The sequence below is a fragment of the Tursiops truncatus genome, chromosome 6, assembly GCF_011762595.2.
Source record: "Tursiops truncatus isolate mTurTru1 chromosome 6, mTurTru1.mat.Y, whole genome shotgun sequence".
NCBI classification, from domain to species: domain Eukaryota; kingdom Metazoa; phylum Chordata; class Mammalia; order Artiodactyla; family Delphinidae; genus Tursiops; species Tursiops truncatus.
In genome coordinates, this window is record NC_047039.1 from 56,807,308 (window position 1) to 56,820,630 (window position 13,323).

Genomic DNA, 13,323 nt, shown 5'->3' on the forward strand with positions numbered 1-13,323 from the left:
CTTTCTAACTGGAGAATTCCAAAGGTGAGCTGAGAGAAAAGAAGGTTGCAGAGACACTCAATAACCCTTATGTAATCCTGGCAGATAGAAGGTGGCATTAGTTAGATAAGGGGGAAGAAAAAGAATATTTTAACTTAGGGTTTTCAGTGAATCTTATTCCCACACTTCACACAAAACCCAACTGATTTTTAATCGTGATGGTAAATGATACCTAGACTAATCCTGAAAGTAAGCAACATCCCATTTGTCCCAAGCCTGAAAGAAAGCTCAGTTTTCCAATGGATCATAAATTATTCCACTGACTTGTTTTGTTAGGTTTTGTTTAGTTTTCTTATGACTGGGAATTTGTACAAGTTTAGTATTTGTCACATGCAGGTGTATATCTGTGTCATTCTCCATGACTATTCATTTAATTATTCATTCCACAGATATTTATTAAGTATGCTAGGCACTGTTATAGATGCTGAATAGGACTATTACCATAAAGAGCAGTTTTGAGAGTAGACTCTGGAGATAAGAACCATTTTTAATCTTGGTAGGACAAATGAGCATATTGAAGCTACCAAGAAGCCTTCTGAAGTCTTAGAAATAATATGCAAGACTAACAATGTATTTTTTTAATGGATAAAGTTTTAATAAGACTTAATTAGATTGTGATTGTAGTCTATCAGAAATGTAGAACTCCAGAAAAATATGCTGATATTAATAAGAAAAAAAATTGAAATTCTCAGTGTTGTCAATGGGATAAGATATCAAAAACACATAAAGTACTATTTCAAGTATGCAGTGACTCAACTTGGAAGGATGCAATTTGAAATTAGTGATGTTTTGAGTAAGGATATGGTCTTTGTTCAAGAGCCATCATTACTATTACCCCACTTAAGAAGATGGAAATGTTTTTTGAGTTTATATAAAAGTGCCAGGCTGCTAACTATTATTGTTCTATGTGAAGCTACTGCCCCTCTACCAAAACACAGGCTTATAAAAATCACAATGACAGCCACTTCAACCTAAGTAACATTGTCATCTATCTTCACTTCTCACTCTAGGGTTGTACTAGACTGACTACAAGTGTGTAATATTTGAGAAGCCATTACCCATGTGGTCCAGTCACAGAATGATGCTCCAGTTAAAGACACAGAGCTCACTGTTGAAAAACAAAAAAAAAATAAACTTTTCTCTTACACACAGCATCACTACTTTATTTCCTTTCTACATTTCTCACATATTATATTATGTTATATTATACTATATTACATATTATAGATATTCCCTCATTTCTCACTTTGAAACTTACAGAAAACTATTTTCTCCAGCCCTGGCAAACATGTCCATCTTATCCTCCTGCCTTGCCCCTTTTCTAATTAAATCTCATTATAAAATCTCCAAATCATCTGTCAGGCAAGTTGGGGAAAGAAAATCTAAGTGGGAAAAGCAAGATTCCATTTAGAATAAGATGAGTAGAAAAGTTAGGAATCTTAATTTTGGTTTTGCTACATGGGATTTCAGGCCTTTGCATACTAAGACTTAGTAGAGTCTTAATCTTAAAGGAGTGTCATGGGACATTTATTCCAACTCACAAATGAGAAACTTTTGTCATAAAGTTTAAATGATCTTCCCCTGATTAAATCGTAATATTCAAGGTGCATCTGGGAAGCCATTGTCCCAGCAGTGTACTCATTTTCTGAACACTGCACCCACCATTGTCTACAGAAGAAGTCAGCAAACTTTGGCTCTTGGGCCAAATCTGGCCCACTGCCTGTTTCTGTCAATAAAGTTTTATTGGAACACAGCCACACTCATTTGTTTACCTGTTGCCTGTGACTGTTTGCACAGTACAACAGCAGAGTAGAGTAGTTGCAACAGAATCTATATGGTTCACAAAGTCAAAATAATTAATGAACAGACCATTTACAGAAGGCCCCTTTTCAAAAGTAGGCTATTTGTTAATTAGTGTGAGGTCCTTCAAGATAGGAATACCCCTCACGCACACCACCACCCCTGACATATGAACACAGTCATATTACAGGATTCTGTCAACTCCCCTGGTAAGTCACAAATGATCTGAGAAAGGCCTGCCGTTTCCTAGGAGGTAAGGTATAGAAGTGGTATTAAATGAAAACTCCCTGAGGTCCCTTAAAATCGCTCACATTTATTTACTGTTTATCCATTTCCTGGCACTGTTCTAAATATTTCATAGTATTAACTAATTTAATATTCACACCAAACCTATCATCTATTATTAACCTTTACAGTTTAGGAAACTGATTAAGGAACTTAAGGCAATACCGCTGTGAAGTGGAAGTCAGGTTTCAAATACAGACACTGTCTCCAAAGCCCACAGGCTTAACTTCTAAATGAGTTTGCCTCCCATAAAGAGTTTTTAAAAAATTAAAAAGTAAAAAAATAAAATAAAAACCATCTTTATTTATTTTTTTTGCAAACGCAGTGAACCCAGCAAAGGTGCGTTTGGATAGCCAAGGTTGGTTTGGGGTAATCTGTGATAATGTTTGTAAAGTTCTTTTAAAGCATTTGTTCAACAAATATTTGTTGACCACCTACTGCATGACAGACCCCACTTTATTAAGTGAAGGCAGTCCCTTCCTTGACAACACTTACAATTTAGCAAGAATTTCCTTTCTAGAACTTTCAGGCAAAGAGTAAGGGCACAAGCATCAGGACTCAAGGGCTCTAGTGGGAATGAGGTTATTATGTTCTTTTTGACGTCAGATGATTATGTTGAATGAAGAGCAGGCATATTGGTGAGATGAAAGGAATATGGACTTTAGAGCCAGAAAGTAATGAATTTCAATTTCAAACTTGAGTTTAGAGAAGTTACTTCAAACTCCCTGAGTCTCAATTTTCTTATTTTTATAATTTATAATATAAAACTTCCCAGAGTTTTTTGTAAGGATTACATAAGATCATATACGTGATGAGCTCTGATGTAATGTCAGCATCTTAGCTGGCACTCAATTAAAATTCTCTCATACTTTCCTTGAAAACTTTTATCTATAATTTCTCATATTTCAGTGCTGGCTCTGAGTTCTTCCTCCTTGAAATACCATGCACATTTCCTTATGGGAAAACATTTCCCACCAGGCATGCAGGGTTAGAATAGCTGCTGCATTTAGGAACATATCACAGTGATCCTTGTTCTTGTATTTATCTATGGATTTATATGTGTGTCTGTATATCTACAGATCATTGAAAAATCATCAAACATGGATTATGTGTATATCTATACATTTATTATTTATGATTTATCTTTTCCTTTAGGTACATTCTAACTGTTATATTACCAACTCTTCAGGGTCAAGGACCTGAAGTCTGCTTTGGTAATTAATTAGGGCACTTTGTAAATATTTTGCACATTTGTCATAATGAAATATTTTAGGCTCTTTCAATTGAAAGGGACAGAGACTCACTAAGTTCACCTTAAATAATGGATATTTATTAGAAGACTACAGTGGAGAAATACCACAGAAATCCAGGAGCAGCTGCATAGCCAACTCAGAGATAATGGAAGTCAGGGTTTTTTGTTTTTGTTTTTCTTTTGCTTTTTCAGAAATTTGCAGCTCTGATACGAGTAGGGGAAAAAATGAGTTTATCTTTCTGTCTGTATATCACTTCAGCCACAGTGACTGTATTTTATTATTTCTCTTCTCTCCTGTCATAGTGTCTTTTTTTTTTTTTTTTTGCGGAACGTGGGCCTCTCACTCTTGTGGCCTGTGCTGTTGCGGAGCACAGGCTCCAGACGCGCAGGCTCAGCGGCCATGGCTCACGGGCCCAGCTGCTCCGCGGCATGTGGTATCTTCCCGGACCGGGGCATGAACCCGTGTCCCCTGCATCGGCAGGCGGACTCTCAACCACTGCGCCACCAGGGAAGCCCTGTCATAGTGTCTTTATTCAGAGCTTCTGCTGCCCTGTAGTTCCTGTGTGCTATCTTTCCTCAATCTCTTTTTGTTTCTGCTTTCCACCGTCAGTTTTCCCCCCCATTGGTTCAAATTCCCCAGAGAAAGTATGTGAGTGACCTAACCATATTGTCCATATTGGACAAAGCTTTTGCTCAAAGCCACACCAGGTGCTGTTATTCAGCTCACAAATTGTCAACCTTGGGCTAGGCGCTCATCCTTAGTCATTTCAGCTGTGGGCATGGGGGTAGGGTCCTGATATACAGAATTTGGACACTTATATTTTCTAAAATCAGACTAAGGCCACATCCATAGCTGGGGGTAGGGAGTGAGGACAGAAGGACTGACACTTAACTACAGGATACTCTTGGAAAGGCATTTAAGGATTTAGTATGCATTCTGGGTCTTATAATAGTTTATACAGGTCATAATAATCCAGTGGGAGAGGTAAAGGCAAATCGTTAGAGAGAGTGGCATATGAGACAGAAATCAGTCTTTAGGCTCCTAGGTTTCTTGAGAGAAGCAACTTTTTTCTTTCTCTAGTAACTAGCTTGAGATGATCAATATGTTTGTTGAATGTGTAATGAGCAGTATGAATTCTGGACTAAACTGAACATTTCCATGTTAAAACCACCATCATATGACGTTTCCATTCTCTAGTATTCTCAATGGATGGTATGAGCCAGCAAGAAGTTCAATATTCCATGCCCATAGATTTAGAATATTTCTGTCTTTGAGACTTCTTAAGTGGAGAGTTTGTGTGGAGGCCACAGTTCAGTTCACTTGATGCCATTCTGGAAGTGATCCTAATTTAAAAAGAAAACTAATGTCCCAGTTATGTCAGTCAGTTAATCTTTAATAGCATCACCTTGACACATCACCTTGACAATGTATTCAATTTCATTTTTTTTGGCATTAAAACTATTTATTGAACTATTGTAATAGCCAAAATCTAGAAACCACCTACTCATCAGTAATGAACTGATGAGATATATTACAGTTTTACAGTCCAGAAACTCTGTAGCTGTGAAACAGAATGTGGTAAATTCAAACATGCGTATATGAAGAGATCTCTAAGATATATTGTTATGTAAACAAAAATTAAAGGTACAAATTTAATATTGTTTGAAGGCTATATACACACACGCATTTACACACACAAACACATAGCTGCATATGCAAAGGAAATTTCCGTAAGGGCATAAAATATCCGTTAATAGTGGTTAAATCTGAGGAGGGGAGCCGAGTTCAAAGGTGGGACCATAGTATAGTTTTAATAGATAACATTTTGGACATTTTTTAAAAAATTTTTTGAATTTTACTTTATTTTTTTAAATATCAGGTTCTTATTAGTCATCCATTTTATACACATCAGTGTATACATGTCAATCCCAATTGCCCAATTCATCCCACTGCCACCACCACCCCCCTGCCCCTCTCCCTCCTTGGTATCCATACATTTGTTCTCTACATCTGTGTCTCAATTTCTGCCCTGCAAACCGGTTCATCTGTACCATTTTTCTAGGTTCCACATATATGCTTTAATATACGATATTTGTTTTTCTCTTTCTGACTCACTTCACTCTGTATGACAGTCTCTAGATTCATCCACATCTCTACAAATGACCCAATTGTGTTCCTTTTATGGCTGAGTAATATTCCATTGTATATATGTACCACAGCTTCTTTATCCATTCGTCTGTCAATGGGCATTTAGATGGCTTCCATGACCTGGCTATTGTAAATAGTGCTGCAATGAACACTGGGGTGCATGTGTCTTTTTGAATTATGGTTTTCTCTGGGAATATGCCTAGTAGTGGGATTGCTGAGTCATCTGATAATTTTATTTTTAGATTTTTAAGGAACCTGCATACTGCTCTCCACAGTGGCTGTATCAATTTACATTCCCACCAACAGTGCAAGAGGGTTCCCTTTTCTCCACACCCTCTCCAGCATTTGTTTTTTGTAGATTTTCTGATGATACCCATTCTAACTGGTGTGAGTTGATACCTCATTGTAGTTTTCATTTGCATTTCTCTAATAATTAGTGATGTTGAGCAGCTTTTCATGTGCCTCTTGGCCATCTATATGTCCTCTTTGGAGAAATGTCTACTTAGGTCTTCTGCCCATTTTTGGATTGGGTTCTTTGTTTTTTTTTAATATCAAGCTGCATGAGCTGTTTATATATTTTGGAGATTAATCCTTTGTTGATTTGTTTGCAAATATTTTCTCCCATTCTGAGGGTTGTCTTTTTGTATTGTTTGTAGTTTCCTTTGCTGTGCAAAAGCTTTTAAGTTTCATTAGGTCCCATTTGTTTATTTTTGTTTTTATTTCCGTTATTCTAGGAGGTGGATCAAAAAAGATCGTGCTGTGATATATGTAAAAGAGTGTTCTTCCTATGTTTTCCTCTAAGAGTTTTATAGTGTCTGGCCTTACATTTAGGTCTCTAATCCATTTTGAGTTTATTTTTGTGTATGGTGTTAGGGAGTGTTCTAATTTCATTCTTTTACATGTAGCTATCCAGTTTTCCCAGCACCACTTACTGAAGAGACTGACTTTTCTCCATTGTAGATCCTTGCCTCCTTTGCCATAGATTAGTTGACCAGAGGAGTGTGGGTTTATCTCTGGGCTTTCTATCCTGTTCCATTGATCTATGTTTATATTTTTGTGCCAGTGCCATATTCTCTTGATTGCTGTAGCTTTGTAGCATAGTCTGAAGTCAGGGAGTCTGGTTCGTCCAGATCCGTTTTTTTTTCCCTCAAGACTGCTTTGGCTATTCAGGGTCTTTTGTGTCTCCATACAAATTTTTAGATTTTTTGTTCTAATGCTGTAAAAAAGGCCATTGGTAATTTGATAGGGATTGTATTGAATCTGTAGATTCCTTTGGGTAGTATAGTCATTTTCACAATATTGAATCTTCCAATCCAAGAACATGGTATATCTCTCCATCTGTTGATATCACCTTTAATTAGGTTTAACAGTGTCTTATAGTTTTCTGCATACAGGTCTTTTGTCTCCTTAGGTAGGTTTATTCCTAGGTATTTTATTCTTTTTGTTGCAGAAGTAAACGGGACTGTTTCCTTAATTTCTCTTTCACATATTTCATCATTAGTGTATAGGAATGCAAGAGATTTCTGTGCATTAATTTTGTATCCTGCTACATTACCAGATTCATTGATTAGCTCTAGTAGTTTTCTGGTGGCATTTTTAGGATTCTCTATGTATAGTATCATGTCATCTGCAAACAGTCACAGTTCTGCTTCTTCTTTTCCAATTGTATTCCTTTTATTTCTTTTTCTTCTCTGATTGCTGTGGCTAGGACTTCCAAAAGTATGTTGAACAATAGTGGTGAGAGTGGACATCCTTGTCTTATTTCTGATCTTAGAGGAAATGCTTTCAGTTTTTCACCATTGAGTGTGATGTTTGCTGTGGGTTTGTCATATAAGGCCTTTATTATGTTGAGGTAGGTCCCCTCTATGCCCACTTTTTGGAGAGTTTTTATCAATAATGGGTGTTGAATTTTTTCAAAAGCTTCTTCTGCATCTGTTGTGATGATCACATGTTGTTTTTCTTCAATTTGTTAATATGGTGTATCACATTGATTGATTTGCGTATATTGAAGAATCCTTGCATCGCTGGGATGAATCCCACTTGATCATGGTGCATGATCCTTTTAATGTGTTGCTGGATTCTGTGTGCTAGTATTTTGTTGAGGATTTTTTCATCTATATTCATCAGTGATACTGGTCTGTAATTTTCTTTTTTTGTAGTATCTTTGTCTGGTTTTGTTATCAGGGTGATGGTGGCCTCATAGAATGAGTTTGGGAGTGTTCCTTCCTCTGCAATTTTTTGGAAGACTTTGAGAAGGATGGGTGTTAGGTCTTCTCTAAATGTTTGATAGAATTCACCTGTGTAGCTATCTGGTCCTGGACTTTTGTTTGTTGGAAGATTTTTAATCACAGTTTCAATTTCATTACTTGTGATTGGTGTGTTCATATTTTCTATTTCTTCCTGGTTCAGTCTTGGAAGATTATACCTTTCTAAGAATTTGTCCATTTCTTCCAGGTTGTCCATTTTATTGGCATAGAGTTGCTTGTAGTAATCTCTTAGGATGCTTTGTATTTCTGCGGTGTCTGTTGTAACTTCTCCTTTTTCATTTCTAATTTTATTGATTTGAATGCTCTCCCTCTTTTTCTTGATGTGTCTGGCTAATGGTTTATCAATTTTGTTTATCTTCTCAAAGAACCAGCTTTTAGTTTTATTGATCTTTGCTCTTGTTTTCTTTGTTCCTATTTCATTTATTTCTGCTCTGATCTTTATGATTTCTTTCCTTCTGCTAACTTTGGATTTTGTTTTTCTTCCTCTAGGTCCTTTAAGTGTAAGGTTAGATTGTTTATTTGAGATTTTTCTATTTCTTGAGGTAGGCTTTTATAGCTATAAACTTCCCTCTTAGAACTGCTTTTGCTGCATTCCTTCCTCATGTTTTCATTGTCATTTGTGTCTAGGTATTTTTTGATTTCCTCTTCGGTTTCTTCAGTGATTTCTTGGTTATTTAATAACGTATTGCTTAGCATACATGTGTTGGTGTTTTTTACATTTTTTCCCTGTAATTTATTTCTAATCTCATAGCGTTGTGGTCAGAAAAGATGCTTGATACACTTTCAATTTTCTGAAATTTACTGAGGCTTGATTTGTGACCCAAGATGTGATCTATACTGGAGAATGTTGCGTGTGCACTTTAGAAGAAAGTGTAATGTGCTGTTTTTGGATGGAATGTCCTATAAATATCAATTAAATCTATCTGGTCTATTTTGTCATTTAAAGCTTGTGTTTCCTTATTAATTTTCTGTTTGGATGATCTGTCCATTGGTGTAAGTGAGGTGTTAAAGTCCCCCCACTATTATTGTGTTACTGTCGATATCCTCTTTTATAGCTGACAGCAGTTTCCTTATGTATTGAGGTGCTCCTCTGTTGGGTGTGTAAATATTTAAAATTGTTATTTCTTCTTCCTGGACTGATCCCTTGATCATTATGTAGTGTCCTTCCTTGTCTCTTGTAACATTCTTTATTTTAAAGTCTATTTTATCTGATATGAGTATTGCTACTCCAGCTTTCTTTTGATTTCCATTGCATGGAATATGTTTTCCCATCCCCTCACTTTCAGTCTGTATGTGTCCCTAGGTCTGAAGTCGGTCTCTTGTAGACAGCATATATATGGGTCTTGTTTTCGTATCCATTCAGTGAGCCTGTGTCTTTTGGTTGAAGCATTTAATCCATTCACGTTTAAGGTAATCATTGATATGTATGTTCCTATGACCATTTTCTTAATTGTTTTGGGTTTGTTTTTGTAGGTCCTTTTCTTCTCTTGTGTTTCCCACTTGGAGAAGTTCCTTTAGCATTTGTTGTAGAGCTGGTTTGGTGGTGCTGAATTCTCTTAGCTTTTGCTTGTGTGTAAAGCTTTGGATTTCTCCATCAAATCTGAATGAGATCCTTGCCAGTTAGAGTAATCTTTGTTGTAGGTTCTTCCCTTTCATCACTTTAAGTATATCATGCCACTCCCTTCTGGCTTGTAGAGTTTCTGCTGAGAAATCAGCTGTTAACCTTATGGGAGTTCCCTTGTATGTTATTTGTCATTTTTCCCTTGCTGCTTTCAATAATTTTTCTTTGTCTTTAATTTTTACCAATTTTATTACTATATGTCTCGGCGTGTTTCTCCTTGGGTTTATCCTATCTGGGACTCTCTGCACTTCCTGGACTTGGGTGGCTATTTCCTTTCCAATGTTAGGGAAGTTTTCGAATATAATCTCTTAAAATATTTTCTCGGGTCCTTTCTCTCTCTCTTCTCCTTCTGGGACCCCTATAATGCAAATGTTGTTTTATTTAATGTTGTCCTAGAGGTCTCTTAGGCTGTCTTCATTTCTTTTCATTCTTCTTTCTTTATTCTGTTCTGCAGCAGTGAATTCCACCATTCTGTCCTCCTGGTCAGTTATCCATTCTTCTGCCTCACATATTCTGCTATTGATTCCTTCTAGTGTAGTTTTCATTTCAGTTATTGTGTTGTTCATCTCTGTTTAATTCTTCTAGATCCTTGTTTAACATATCTTGCATCTTCTCAATCTTTGCCTCCATTTTCTTTCCGAGGTCCTAGATCATCTTCACTATCATTATTCTGAATTCCTTTTCTGGATGGTTGTGTATCTCCACTTCATTTAGTTGTTTTTCTGGGGTTTTATCTTGTTCCTTCATCTGGTACATAGCCCTCTGCCTTTTCATCTTGTCTATCTTTCTGTGAATGTGGTTTTTGTTCCACAGACTGCAGGATTGTAGTTCTTCTTGTTTCTGCTGTCTGCCCTCTGGTGGATGAGGCTATCTAAGAGCCTTGTTCAAGTTTCCTGATGGGAGTGACTGGTGGTGGGTAGAGCTGGCTGTTGCTTTGGTGGGCAGAGCTTATTAAAACTTTAATCCACTTGTCTGCTGATGGGTGGGCCTGGGTTCCCTCCCTGTTGGTTGTTTGGCCTGAGGCGACCCAACACTGGAGCCTTCCTGGGCTCTTTGGTGGAGCTAATTGTGGACTCTGTGAGGGCTCACGCCAAGGAGTACTGCCCAGAACTTCTGCTCCCAGTGTCCTTGTCCTCATGTTGTGACACAGCCACCCCTGCCTCTCCAGGATACCCTCCAACACTAGCAGGTAGGTCTGGTTCAGTCTCCCCTGGGGTCACTGCTCCTTCCCCTGTGTCCTGATGTGCACACTACTTTGTGTATGCCCTCCAAGAGTGGAGTCTCTTTTTCCACCAGTCCTGTCGAAGTTCTGCAGTCAATTCCCAGTAGGCTTCAAAGTCTGATTCTCTAGGAGTTCCTCCTCCTATTGCCAGACCCCCAGGTTGGGAAGCCTGATGTGGGGCTCAGAACCTTCACTCCAGTGGGTGGACTTCTTTTGTATAAGTGTTCTCCAGTTTGTGAGTCACCCACCCAGCAGTTACGGGATTTGATTTTATTGTGATTGTGCCCCTCCTACCGTCTGATTGTGGCTTCTCCTTTGTCTTTGGATGTTAGGTATCTTTTTTGGTGAATTCCAGTGTCTTCCTGTCGATGATTGTTCAGCAGTTAGTTGTGATTCTGGTGTTCTTGCAAGAGGGAGTGATAGCACATCCTTCTACTCCACCATCTTGACCCAATCTCTCAATTTCTTACATAAGAGCATACTACCATGTGTTCACTGCATTCATATTTGCTTTTGTAAGACTAGCCCAAAATGTTTCCATTGGTCTAGAAAAACAAACCCACTAGCATCTGCTAAAAAGTGAGCAGCTTATAGTTGGAATCAAGTAACTGACAGTCCTTACTGAGAGCAATTTTGGCCTGAGCAGAAGACCTTCCTATGTTCAAGATGTTTACACTGGTTTAGAACTTGGGAATATCTGGTAGCCCACAGTACATGAAATATTTAAAACTTTGAGGCTTAACATTTTATGGCAATGCAGGAAAGAGATACATTTGACCTTCAATCCTTGTGTATGGCAATGAGGCAGCAAACAGACAATTAAGGAGAAAAATCTGAAGGCCAAGTGTCAAAAATGAGAGTGTTAACCCTGAGTTCTGACATTTTAAAAATGTCCTTAGCTCACATTGAAGTGCAAGTGCTAATGTGGTCATTTATTTGTCTATTTCTAAGGAGAAAAAAGCCCTGAGATTTCTAAAATGTTTAAAAATGGATCTTATTCTTCCTAAAAAAAATAACAACAAGCTGTTATTTTCAAACTAAGGGTCAAAACTAAGAAGTATCCATTAGTACTCATCAAAGCTTACACATGCATAGTGCATGTCTCAAAGTGAGAATTAGCACACTATATTTTTACTTTGCTAATATTTCTCTGAGATATAGGAAATAATCATGTAAAATATTTGCACTTACTGGCAAGAGTACGGTATTTATTCTAGGAATCCTAACTATGTGGTTATAAAATAGTTTAAAAGATTATATGTACGTGTTTCCACCTTTTTTTCTCAGTCTTGATCATTAGCATAGTGCCATTATAGTAGGAGAAAGTCCCTTTAGACTAAGTGTTGCTCAAATAATCACTAAGTATCTATTTCTTAAGAGGATAAGCAGCCAGAAAAATTTTTGTTTTCTAATTAAATAACTATAAATTGTAGAATCATACACTTTAATCAATACCCCCTTTTTGTGCTTAACTATGCAGTAAAAAGGAAAGAAAGTTTAAAAAAACATTGTTTTCATAGAAAACATAACCTTCCCCTGTAGGTGCAGAAATGGTTGGTTAAAAGTATACTACATCCTATAGCCTTAAAAAAATATAAGATAGTAGCTAAAAAATGTATAAGCTTTAAAGAAAGTACAGTGTTGATATTTAGAAAGATGCAGGATTGTTTTTTTTTTTTTGGATGGCTCTTTTGATGAGAGATCAAAACAATTATCCTTAAGCTATGGTGCTATCTACTCTTTCTCTTTCATCGAGTGGCCTTCTTCAAAGCCTTGCCTGCTTTTGCTGTACTGTGTGTCATTTGAAGTCCACGTTTACTACCATTGTTAGGGACAAAGGCTGACACATTACCTCTGGTTAAAAATAACACTCTCAAATCCTCTTCATTTGCAGTCCTTGAAATGTTCTAGATGTTATACACATTGACTTTGGTTCCCAGAAATGTGTGTCACTGGGAACACTTTTTTATAAAGCAATGTGGTACACCAGCACTTAAAACATAATACATCAACACTTAACCCGAAGAGGCGTAGAGCTTTGTGGTTAAGTGGGAGTTTTTGATGTTAGACTGCAGGAGTCTGATGCCAGCTCTACTGCTTAGTGCTGTGTAACCTTGGGAAGTTACCTAACCCCATCTATGTCTTATTTTACTGATCTCAAACAAGGGAATAATACAATGATAGTATATTCTTTCTAGAGCTGTGAAGTGTCTATTCAAGTAAAGCAGTTCAAACAGCATGTGGCATAGAGTAGCGAGCTATATTTGCAAAGAACTTAGTATTCATGTATAGCTTTTCTTCACTTTGTTGAGCATAATTTTACATTAATTTTGCATGTATTTTAAAGGGTTTTTTAAAAAAGTATTCCAGACTAAAGTGACCACATGGTATATTGGAGAGGAAAATCTGGACTGTAGATCAAAGATTTTTAAAATCTGTCATTCATGTCTTATACCTTATGTGAATTTGGCCAAGTTATATCAACTCTCTTGATATCTGTTTCTGTTCTTTAAAGTAAGAGTCATAAATTGAGAAATAAGTGATATTACGTACTCAGGGGTCTAGCCCAGTAAGAGATGCTCAATGGATAATAACTACAGATTATGATTTGGCCAAGTTAGATTAAATCCAGAATTGTACATGTCTATTTTACACAATATGCCACTAGTTCAGAATTTAGAGTGTTCA

The 13,323-nt window shown here is 37.0% G+C and overlaps 1 protein-coding gene across 1 annotated transcript in view; it reads left to right on the top strand.

The window, feature by feature from the left end:
- Window positions 1-13,323, top strand: part of PTPRD (protein tyrosine phosphatase receptor type D) — a 2,130,336-nt gene that overhangs the window by 1,392,745 nt on the left and 724,268 nt on the right. The window lies entirely within an intron of this gene.